The 12,771-nt window shown below is 30.8% G+C and overlaps 1 pseudogene; it reads left to right on the top strand.

Annotated features, from left to right (window-relative positions):
- The first annotated feature begins 6,036 nt into the window (after positions 1-6,036).
- Positions 6,037-12,759, top strand: LOC107434038 (protoporphyrinogen oxidase, mitochondrial-like; annotated as a pseudogene).
- The last annotated feature ends 12 nt before the right edge of the window (positions 12,760-12,771 follow it).

A 12,771-nucleotide genomic window follows, 5' to 3' on the forward strand; every position in this document is an offset into this window, starting at 1 on the left:
CATTTTTTCAAGCTCAATAAGATAACCATTCTTAAATCCAGTGTCAGCTTTCCATTTCCCATTTAAACTTAACTCAACCAAGCATTCCACAAGTGTAGCATTTTGATGAGCATTCCAAGCCCTTTTAGATCACATACATGAACTGGAAGTTGAATCATTTGCATCCATCCTAAACAAATACAAATATGACAAAAAATATTTAAATATAGAATCAATAAAATAATATTATTTAAAATACTATATGTTGCTAATAAACAATACATAGCAAATTCTTCAAACATAAAGTAAATATATGCTAGTGAGTCATGCCCCGCCACTCATTCCACATTTATGTTGCTAAATTTGACCTAAATGTTTGACTTGACTCTGATGCATCTATAAATTCGATAGCCTCGCCTTGTACTTAAACCCATTCTCTTTCTAAATCATCTAATTGAAACTCATAAGGATCAGTTGACATCTCTTACCTAATAAAATTATGTAAAAGAGCACAAGCCATAGTTATCCTATTTTGAGTCTTCACAGGAATAAAAACTTGGGCTTCTAAGAATTCCCCAACGCATCTTTAATAACCCAAAATATCTTTCAATAACATTTCAAGCACTTGAATGCTTCATGTTAAAAAATTCCTCTTTGGTGGTAGGTTGATAACCATCTTTCCAATCATTTAGATGGTATCTTTGTCCTCTATGTGGAGTAAGAAATTCTTCACTATTTGGATATCGAGCATCAACAACATAATAATAATCTATAAAAATATATAAATTCTATTAGCAAAACAATATATATATATATATATATATATATTTGAAGTACTATTAAATATTTTACTAAAGAAACATACCATGTGGGACTCTTAACCCATTTCTTCTAGTAATTGCATCTCTAAGTATCTTAGAATCTGCACCGGAACCTTCCCAGCCAGGTTGTATATATATGAATTGCATGTTGTGAGAGCACACTCCAAGGACAGGCACATGTAATTTGATATATGTTCCATCTAGGCCCTAAGCAGTTCTACAAGTAAAGAAAACAAAATAGTTTAAATATTTTTTCTTCATATTTTAATAAATAATAATAATAATAAAAAGTTAATGAATCTATACCTTAAACCACTTCCATTTGTTGTCAGTTGAGTTTTCAATCATTGCTTCAGGTTTTTTGAGCAATTATTTGTGTAGTCGTATGACGCTATCTAATATACTATTAAAGTGTCTACTAATTGTCTCATCCAAACGTATAAATCTATTTTTTATTCCCTTATTTTTGGCATGATTAGCAAGTATATATAAAAACATTGCAACCATCTCATCTACATTTATATTTTTAGTATCACGAACCTTTCCAATTGTTCTAAGTATATAACATAATTTTTGGAAAGTACATCTATCCATGCGAAGTTGTTATTTACATGTCAAATCATCCTCGTACACTATTTTATACAAATTGTTAATACGAAAAAAAGAATGCCATAATGAAAATGATTTCCTAAAATGGTTAATATTATAGGTTTCAAATAGTACAATCATAATATTACAAAATATTATAACAAGATCAAATAAAAATCTAGACTCTCTACCATTAAAATTATTTTTTTTTCTCTTCGATACCATCAATCTTGTCATGTTTAAAATGTACTGTCATAATACAAAAAATATATTTAATTATACATATAATTCTAGCAAAGATAAGAAAATAAAAATAAAACAAATAAAAAAAACACAAAAGAAAAAACATAAGAATCAGACGTAAAAGAAACCAGATTGACATACACGCCGTTCAATAAACAATAAAAATTTATTCTTTATTTTTTATTATTATTATTTTTTTTTTTTGGGAAGTGGAAAGGAAAAGGGATGGAGGAGATCACGTTGGCGACTTCTTCTGTTCCATTTAATGATGGATAAAAAAATCTTTTTTTCTTTTTTTTTTCATTTTGTGGAGAGAGTGGGGAAAAGGAAGGGGTGAAAGAGTGGGGACAAGAAGGGGCTCTGTTCAAGTTAAATTGCATACATCTTCTTTCTATGATGAACACATAAAAATTCCTTTTTTTGTTTTTTTGTTTTGTTTTTTTTTTTGTTTTTTAGAGCGTAGGGAAAAAGGAAGGGGGCGGAAGAGTGGGGGAAAAAAGGAGGGGGTGCTGTTCATGATGTTCTACCATGGACATATTAACAGTACCGTTATTATATAAAAAATATTAAAATATAAATTATATAAAAAATATTAAAATATAAAAAATAATTAATTTACTTCAAAATGATGTTGAGTATACTGATATTGAATCTTTTACAGGGATCAAGATGAAAAAGAAAAAAAAAAAAAGAATGGTAGGTTTTTTGTTTTTTTCTTAAATAAAGAATGATAGGGTTTAAGAGAAGAAAATAAGACTAAAAAATAATTAAATAAATTTATGCATTAAAACTAAAAGATAAAATTATATTTAAAAAAATATATAAAATCAAATTTTTAGGAAATTTCAGAATGATACCTCTTCGTAAGGATCCATTTTCTACCTCAGTTTCCTATATTGTGAGATTTAGTTTCTTCTGGGGCTCACAAATTCTTCCTTTGATCCATTTTCCACCTCAGTTTCCCATATTATGAGATTTAGTTTCTTCTGGGGCTCATAAATTCTTCCTTTGAAAAACTATCCAAACCAAAGAAAATTTCACTTTTCTAAAAAATTTTAAAATTCTACTAACTTTACCATTATCCAAACATCCCATAATAAAAACTTTTTTACATGTATATTGAGTTAGACAAAATGAAATATATCATAATGATACTACAATCTTTTGTTTATTATTTTTCTTTTTGCAGTTATGCTTCTGTTATCTCTTATAATTATTTGTTGGATTGATATATATTAAACTATATTTTTATTAAATTACAACAATTAAAACACTCTTTATTTTTTGTTTTCTAATTTCCTCTTGTATTGATAATCATAGTAAGGTTCACCGTATACACAAAATGGAATGGGTGAGTGGACTCCCATGGCAAAAATTGAAACAAACCCATAATGCGAAAAAATAAGTAATAGACATTTTAAAAAATATCCTATTTGTATTTCTTATTTTTTATTTTTTTAAATTATAAAACATTAAATAGGATAGGGGCGGTGTCTCCAAATATGCAACAGTTGGACCGTATGGTTCGATCCAGAATCCATTGCAATAATGGAGCAAACAAATAAATTAATTAATTAATAACAGAAATTTAAAAAAATGAATAGTATGTGAAAAACGCTAAAACTGTGTTTAGGAGTGATGTGAAGGAACTATACATGGAAGTTTTTTGGTGGGTTTTATTAAATGATATACATGGGATGGGATGTTCATATGAACCTCTTTAATGCGCTCGTGGAACAAATTTGGAACATTTGACCATCTACTACATCTCTCCCCACTCTCTTCGGGTTCCTCTCCGGTTTGTACAGACATGCTTCATGCCTGCTTAATTTAATTCCCCATTTTTTTTTATATGAATTTAACTTCCATTTTGCCTTTTTTTAGCATTTAGTTTGTTTGTATATTTGAAAAAAAAAATTAGAAAAAAAAGGGATTAAAACTATTGGCTCATTACTATCTAAATGTTTAAATAAACTTATTCATACCAATTTATTATAATATTATATGATATAATCATCTAAAATGTTAAAAATCATTCACCATCTAGACTATTTAAATGAACTTTATTCATACCTGTTTACTATAATAATATATGATATAATCATTTTATATACTGAAATTCAAAACAATACAATTGCATATAAAAGAGGGTAAAAAATTTGTATATGAACAATATTATCGATAAATGCATATAAGTTGACTACTTTTTTTTTTTTTTTTTCGGTTTTTTCCCTAACTTCACTCAATTTGGCTTTTACAGAGTTTGAAGTGAGCATGCCATTGTGGTATGAAGCTTTTGTACTTTCAAATATTGTTTGCAAACGGCAAATGAATTATTTGTTGATTTCCTATTTATTTTTAACTTTTTGTTCAATAAAAGATTTCTGGTTTTTTTTTTTTTTTTTTTGGGTTGTCACTGGATGAGATTTGAACCGAACAATTTTACTGAGGTAGTCCCTATAATATATATCTTGTCTTGCATAGTGTTTAAACTTTGAATCAAAAATATTAAAGTAATTTTTTTGGGTAAAATATTAAAGTTATTTTGTTCAAACTATTTCCAAGGGTTTTAACTTGTGAATTCAATTGGACCTCGATACAGTGTTGGCCCAGTGTCCTCCGTGAGAGGAAAAGGTTTATTCAAGTTGTCTTCGGCTATTAGAACAAAATTGCATACCACCCTTTGTACCTTTACTTGTTTACCAATCCAAGATACTTTTTCTTCCCTAATAAACAAACCGAAAAATTCAATTGGTATTTGGTAAAGCCTAATCACCTTATGAAATTAGCCTCAAATTAAAGCTAAGTTGGTCAAAAACCATGGATATATATATATATATATACACATTTTCTTTTTCATTTTCAGAGTTTCTTAGCCCCAGCATAACCAAAGCCCAATCATTAGAATTTAAGTTGGATTCCCCGCAAGGTTTTCTGCCCAAATGTGTGTGTGTGTTTTTTTTTTTTTTGTTCGTAGGACCAATTTGTTATGCATCTTCATTTCGCCTACAAACACAAGCAAAATTTTCTTCGCCTTTTGTGGACCTCAAATCAATTTCCCCATCTTTCCCATACTCAATTTGCAACTTCGGTTTTTTTTTTTTTTTTTTTCAACCAAGACAAATTTGTAATCCTTATCCAAATGGCATCCCATAAGTGGTTCATTTTCTCCATCTCTAGCTCCTTTTGGAAGTAAGAGTTGTTTTGAAGGCATATTTGTCTCCATTTAAACATGAACTAACTCAAATTCAAATTTTTTGCTTGTCCCACAAAGTTCCCAAACCCAAGGATATTTGATTTATGTCTAATGGAATAATTAATAATTAGGAACATCTATTTCTTTCCTTAGATTGTATTCCCTTTCTTTTTGAGCCATTTGGTTTTACTTTAATGAGAAAAAAAGGGAAACATGAATGCAACACTCAAATGTAATTTTGGTCCTTGACATAAGAGATGATTGAAGGAGCCAAAATTTGTTAATTATCAAAGCATGGAGAACATCAAAAGGGCTTGGCTTTGGGAAACCTATGTTTGATAAAGAGACTATGCAGTCCCTAAACAATTCCTTTGGTGGGGTTTGATTTTGTTCATATGAAACAATAACTTTTTCATATATAAATAATCATTCAATAAATCTTAAAGTGTAAATTTGAATTTTATTTTGTGCTTATTTTATTTTATTTTTAAATTTTTTTTTCTCAAATATTGTTGACAATTAATCTCTACTTTATATGCAAAATTTGCACTTATATTCCCAAACTGTCAATATCATTAGGAGTTTAGTGATGATGATGACAAGAATGATAAACATCCCAATGACAAGATAATTTGTTGTGTTAAGTTTTGGTATTTTTTATTGCACTGAGAATAAGAAATAAATAATTATGTTTGTTAGTTTTTGGTGACAATTATTACCAATGTTATAGTAATTGCAAGCATGAATACAAAAATAATAATCAACCATTTAAAAATTAACTATTCAATAAAAAGGTTATAGACATTAATCTGTAATTATAATAATTACTGGTAAAAATCAACCATAACATAATATTTTTGTGTAAGTAAAAACCTTATTGTCTAAACTTATAATTTTCATAATTGACTTTTATCTTCTAAGTAATAGATATATTGTCAATCTCTCTTACAACATCTAACATGCAATCGTTTATTTTCCCTTCTTTTAGATAAAAATATGATTAATATTATAAAAAATCTATTAACTTATTATAACTGACCTAAAAATAATTGAACGAAAATAGAGTGAAAAAATAAGATGGGTGTATAAAGTTGTTCAGGAATAATGTATACAAAAGCATCCATAATTTTGATAGCAAATGAAGGCCCAAGCCAGCTTACCCGGTCCGGTCTTTTTACCCTTCTGCACGGGTAACAATCAAATACTCCTTGGTTTTGCGGACCAAAAAATAAAAATAAAAAAAATAAAATAAAAACATAGTCGCAGAATTTGAAGAAGATAGACTCAGAGAGCACAGCAAGCCAAGAGCACACAGAAAATGGCCTCTGCCAAAACACAAGATGAGTCAAGTAATCCTTTTTCTCTCAGAAACTCCGAAAAAAAGTATTGGTTTTGGAACAATTAAACATTGCAAAATTATGGAGAAAAATTCTTCATCTTTTGAATGTCAATTCTGAGAACATTCAAATGCATGATAGTTTTGAAAACCACTCACAATATATTGCATTGAAGGAAATTTTCAGTGAAACTAGGGTGCCTTTTTTCTTTTTGTTTTCTTAAATTCAAATTTCGTATAGAGTTTCGGCTATATATATATATATATATATATTTATTTAGTCGTCATTTTTCAGGTTCTGCTGAAAGAGTAGCTGTTGTTGGTGCCGGTGTTAGGTAATGCTGGTTACTTTTGGGCATTTTAGCTTTTGCTGGGTTTTTGAGTGTTGGGTTTAAATAATACAAGTGTTCTGAATTATATGTGTGTCAAACACGGTGTTTGATCTCCATCAACTTTGTAAATTATCCTGTTTTGCTTTTTCTAAGTGATATTATTTGTGTGCGTGTGTGTGTATTTTTCTTCCTCCTTTTTTTTTTTTTTTTTGGGTTAAAAAAATGAACTGAAAATACCCATCTGCTATGTAAATGTCAATATTAAATATATATATATACAAAGTAATAATATTTTTAAAAAATTGTTGCGTATTAAGAGAATTTGAAACTTTACATATCTTGATTTGCTCCTATTGTGTTCAAATTCAATGTTGTAGATTCTCTTTAGTTAACCCCAGTAGTTGTCTGTTTAATATGCTTATAACATGCTTAGTTGCTTGTTTCCCGTCAAATTTCTGATTGAAATTGTTGAACGTGTCATGCTATTGAAAAATATTGTTTTTTCGCATTATTATTTATTTTGTTATTCGGATGGTTGGTGTTTATCTTTCCAAAAATTTTCTGACTTTATTTTTTGGTGGTTAAGCAGGCTCGCAGCAGCCTACAAATTGAAATCGCATGGTTTGAATGTCTCGGTGTTTGAAGCTGAGGGAAGAACTGGAGGGAAGTTGAAAAGTGTTTCTCATAATGGTCTAATTTGGGATGAAGGAGCCAATACAATGGTAAATGTTGACGGTAAATATATCGTGAAAGGACCTACAAGTTAAATTCATTCTGGGTACCATGTATCTTTTATTGTGATCTTTAAACTATTGCAGTGGTGCCTATGCTAATATTAAAAGTTGTGCCTTTTCCAGACTCAGAGGGAAAGAGAAGTCCAAAATCTGCTTGATGATTCTTGGACTTAGAGAAAAACAGCAATTTGTAAGGATTTATTCTTTTTTTATCTGGAAATATGAATGATTGGAGATGTGGCTTGAGTCTCATCAGCCAGAGAGTGGGATTGTATCATTAGCTTATTTCACTCTAACTGGACTGCTAGATGGTGAACTATAAGCAATATGTTTTTTTACTGCGTGTTGGTTTACAAGGTTATGCAGGCCAGTCTTTGTTATCTTGTAGTACTTCCATGAATTAATTAGTTTTTTTCTCCTTTTGTTACAGCCAATTTCACAGAATAAACGGTATATCGTAAGAGATGGATCACCAGTGCTGGTATGTCCTTTAGCTGCTGTTATATTAGTAATTGAGTTTGCATTTTCTAGCATTAATTTACACGCTAAAATAGTTTCTGGTTTTTATGTTTGATTTCCTTGCTGTCTATGTCTGACTGTGACTTCTACCTATTTTCAAATTTTCACTTTAGATACCTACAAATGCGCTTGCATCGATCAAGAGCAACATTCTTTCCACAAAATCCAAGGTTGTTCTTCATATATCAGGGCATTATGGCTATTATACTTTTCAGTGTTCTTTCATTATATTTTGTTGTTTTCTTAATTTTGTTTTATAATTTTTTTTTTATACCTTGTGAATATTATCCAAATGGACTTCATTTCTGTGTTTGCAGTTTCAGATCATTCTGGAGCCATTTTTGTGGAAGAAAAGGAGCTCCTCAGATGCACTTTTGATTTTTCTCTTTCTGTTATTTGTTGAAAACTTGATTTCCTTAACTTGCTAGCTTTCTACTTGATTTTATGCAGCGTGGGTGGGTTCTTTCAATGTTATTTTGGGAAAGAGGTATGAACGGCTTCAGATTAGCTTGACCATAAAAATATGCATGCTAATTTTTTGGATGTTTCTGATGACTTGATTATGCACATCTATGGGCAAAATCGTTGGAATTGTTGATGACAAAGTACCTGCCCTTTTATTCTCACTGTATTATCATCTCTGTTGACATGTTGTTGTTATTAATATTATTCTTCATGTGTAAGGTTGTTGATTATCTCATTGACTCTTTTGTTGAGGGCACAAGCACTGGAGATCCTGAATATCTCTCTGTGAGTAATTTTTCAATCTTTGGATGTTAAATTTAAACTTAGTTGTAAGCAACTGTTTTTCAGTTCATCAATGTTAACTGACACTGGCAATGGTACCTTATGCTTATGCACGTCTTTTCTTTTCATCTGGTTGAGGTTGAGATGAATGAAAACCTAAATTATGCTTTGACAAACTGTTATGATAGCTATGGAAAGTGTCAAGGCACTTTGGTGCTAATTTTTATCTTTGTATGTCCTGCAATAATTTATTTTTATTTTTTATGTGTTACCATCTTTTGTAACAGATGCGTTATTCTTTTCCGGATTTATGGAATCTAGAGGAAAGGTATGTTACCAAAGTTTCCTTTTCATGTTTGTGCTTTTCCTTTCTACATACAAAATATTGTATTGTTACGTCTCTCAATTTCTTGCATGTTGTTCTATTGTCATTGAATAGGGTGTTGCTAGTGTCAGTTGTTCTGTCCAAAATTTACCCTTTTTCCAATCCTACGTTTAGAATATCATGGACAAAATAGCAGTGTTTCCTGTATTAGCTTATTGGAAGATCAGGACTGAAACATTATGTTTCATTTAACTTCAATATCTTTTTATTTATCTCAACTAGTTGTGCGTTGTGAACATATTTGGTGTTGCTGAAATGTTAAAGGTCAGCAGCAACTCTTGTAAAGCTTTTGTTGCTGCATTATCAGTTGTCTTTATTCGATAAATTTTCAGCATTTTGAACCCCTTAAATCTCTTAACATTTCTCACATTCAATAATAAGTCATTTGGTATTTCTCATAGGTTTCCTTTTGTTTAAAACTTACATGACTGCCACTTTCATTATCTCTGTTCCTCACTAATTCCTGCTTGTAACCACTTTATATATTTATAATAGAGAAGGAAATTTGTTTTCTCCTACAATTGCTGCTATTTGTGGTGGTGTAATTAACAGTGAATGAGCTGTGAGCTGTTCTAGTTTTCTATGTGTAGCCCATTGATGGTTGTGTCATAATTGGCGGTAGTTGATAATTTCCAAATCATCTACTCTTTCAGGTTCGGTTCTTTTATTGCTGGGGCAATTCAATCGAAGTTATCTTCCAGAAAGGAGAAAAGTGGAGAAAAAAAGGGTTCCTTGAAAAAAACAAAGCATCAATGTGGTTCATTTTCTTTCAAGGGTGGAATGCAGGTATCCGGTTTTAGGTTATAATTGTTCCTCACTATGTAATGTGCTCCTTTTATTTGTTGAATATGGATATATTTTTCCATTTTGATATTAATTACTTGCTGTTTTTGTTATCCTTGTTTTCTGGTCTATCTTTTGCAGACACTTGCTGATACATTGAGCAAAGAAATTGGTGTGGATGAGATTAAGTTAAACTCGAAGGTTTTATCATTATCTTATTGTCCTGATGGGAAGTCTGCAAGGGAAAACTGGTCAGTTTCTTTTGCTGCAAAACATGTCAACCACTCACAAGCTTTATCTGTAGACGCTGTAATCGTGACGGTTAGTATGATTTGTCCTAGTCAACTTGCTAAATAATATGGATCAATCTCTTAACATGCCTGCTGTTCAACAGATTCTGAATTCATTAAAAGAAAATGAGACAAGAAAGAAAGAAAGTACCAGCTAGACTATCTTATCTCTCTTCCATAATCAATTAGGATATAAAGAAAGAAGTAATCTTTTGGAGCAGGTTTGCCCCGCGACACTTCAATCTGTTCAGAAATTTGGAATACTCCTGGACACACAATTGTAAATTTCCTAACATGTACCATTTACATTTGTTGGATTGCATAGTGCATACCCTTTGTCACTTAGTAAATTGTAAATACCATCCTTGCTATATTTTCGATTTACTGGTTACAATTGTGAAGGAAACTTGTATTAATTTGGATGAATTTGTCTACCAGAGGCTCCACTATGTAATGTCAAAGAAATGAAGATTGCGAAAAGAGGAAACCCCTTCTGACTCAATTTTCTTCCTGAGGTACTATTATTTTATTTCACCTGAATATCTATGGCATTTCTTATATACTGATTTTTGCATACTATATAAATTTTCCTTTGTGTCTATGGTTGGAATGCTATGACAATATTACATTGTAATGTTTTTATAAGGTGTCACATCCTTTAGTCCTTATACCTTTATGAACTTTGGAAGTGAGCCTTGTATGGTTGTTAAAAAATTCAACTCACAAACGAAGGATTTTTGTGTGTGGATAATTTCTCAATTTATACTAAGCCTAAAGCATTATTGTTTGTCCATATTGCAGTTGAGTTATATGCCACTATCAGTTATAATCACCACCTTCAAGAAGGAGAATGTTAAGAGACCCCTTGAGGGATTTGGAGTTCTTGTTCCGTCTAAAGAGCAGAATAATGGCTTGAAGAACCTTGGTAATGCTTGCTATCACCTTTATGATGGAAAAACTTGTTTAATATTACGTATATACTCTACTCATTCTGCTGCACTGGTACTCTCTTTTCCTCCATGATGTTTCCGGATTGTGCACCTAATGACCTATACCTCTATACAACCTTTGTTGGGGGAAGTCGAAACAAGGAACTAGTTAATTCTTCAACGTATGGAAGCTCCAATGCTTTTTGCTTTGATTAAGCTTTTATTAGTAGTTATTTTCTCTAACCTATTAAAATTGTCAGGTTCTATATTTACATGTCTTATGCAACTCATTTCTTTACTTCTAATTGCTATTGATATAGTGACGAGTTGAAGCAAGTTGTCATCTCTGACCTTAGGCAGTTATTAGGAGCAGAGGGAGAACCCAAGTTTGTGAAGTACTTTCTCTTTCCCTTCTGGCTATTAATACTGGAAACAAATACATTAGAAGCGATATATCTAGAATATTTGAATAGTTATCGTTTGAAGTATATGAATGCAGTCATTTTTATTGGAAGAAAGCATTTCCTCTGTACGGGTATAATTATGATTCAGTGATAGCAGAATCGAGAAAATGGAGAAAAACCTTCCTGGGTTCTTCTATGCAGGTACGTTCTTACCGACTTAACGTATGGGATATATTCTTGTAATGGCCATGAGTGGTAGTTTTTAAATCTTTAGATCTAAGGGGTTGGTAGATCATTTAACTAAGAATATAATAAAATTTCAAAGAACTTCGGCTAAAAGTATCCTGTTTGGCATATCAACAGCCAACCAAAGGGGTGGACTGCCTGTTGGCAAAGCAATAGCATCCGAGTGCAAGGCAGCTGAACTTGTAATCTCATATTTGGAATCTTCTTCAGACGGCAAGTAACTTGGGGAAGGAGCCTTTGTGCAGAGGTAACCAGTGCTCCTACTTATCTTGTATCATGTCTCGTAGTTACTCTCCTTTTATTATTATTATTATTCTAAAGAAAAAAGTATATTTATTCTGGTTGGTTTATTGGACTTGAGGAGGGATGTAGAATAGATTTATACCAGAAAAATCTAAAATGTTCATCTTTCTAGAAGAGTAAGGTAAAAAATCAAAATTTTTAGAGAAAATAAAATCAGAAACTGTTCTCTACTGAAAGTGGTGGCAAAAATACGAAGCTTAATACTAATAGAAAAAACTGGAACTAACTAATAAATCTTTTATAAACTTAATGCTTTTATGGAATTTGTTTATCCAACAAACAAGGAATTGTAGAATCAACCAATATGGCTATTGTTCAAGTAGCGTCGACTATTTTGTGTTAGGATAGTGTGATAAATATATATATTTGAAGGCATAAAAACTTTTATTGCAGAAATAACTAGTGCTCCTATTTTGTGTGAAGGCAGAATATTGTTAATAGGTTTGACAACATTTTATATATTGTACCTTTTTTACACTTAATCTGAGAATAATATAATTCATCTCCTTTTTATTTAACTACAATTATAAGTTTTCAGAACAAAGATAATGAATAACTACATTATTCAGCACCTTTTAGATGCTTTATATTGGTCAGAATAATATTTCTTCTGTTCACAATCTGTATCTTTTAATAGGCCAAAATGCTGGACTTGTTGTAAAATTTATATTTTGTCAAGCTAAGGCTTTTAAAAAGAGTACGCCCCTGCTTTGGGTTAGTAATTATATGCACTTTTCTCGTTGCCAATACAGGATGGTATCCGTTGATCAAGTTTACAAATCATTTATTCAATACAGATAAACGGAAATGCAAAGATACAAGCTAGTTCATATGTAATTAAGATTAGAACATGTATATAAATTGAAGATCGTATGTAGAGAAAACATAATAAAAATTCTGCTTTCATATAAGCTTTTTGGCTTATGTACTCTCTAA

Source organism: Ziziphus jujuba, chromosome 9, assembly GCF_031755915.1.
Source record: "Ziziphus jujuba cultivar Dongzao chromosome 9, ASM3175591v1".
NCBI lineage: Eukaryota > Viridiplantae > Streptophyta > Magnoliopsida > Rosales > Rhamnaceae > Ziziphus > Ziziphus jujuba.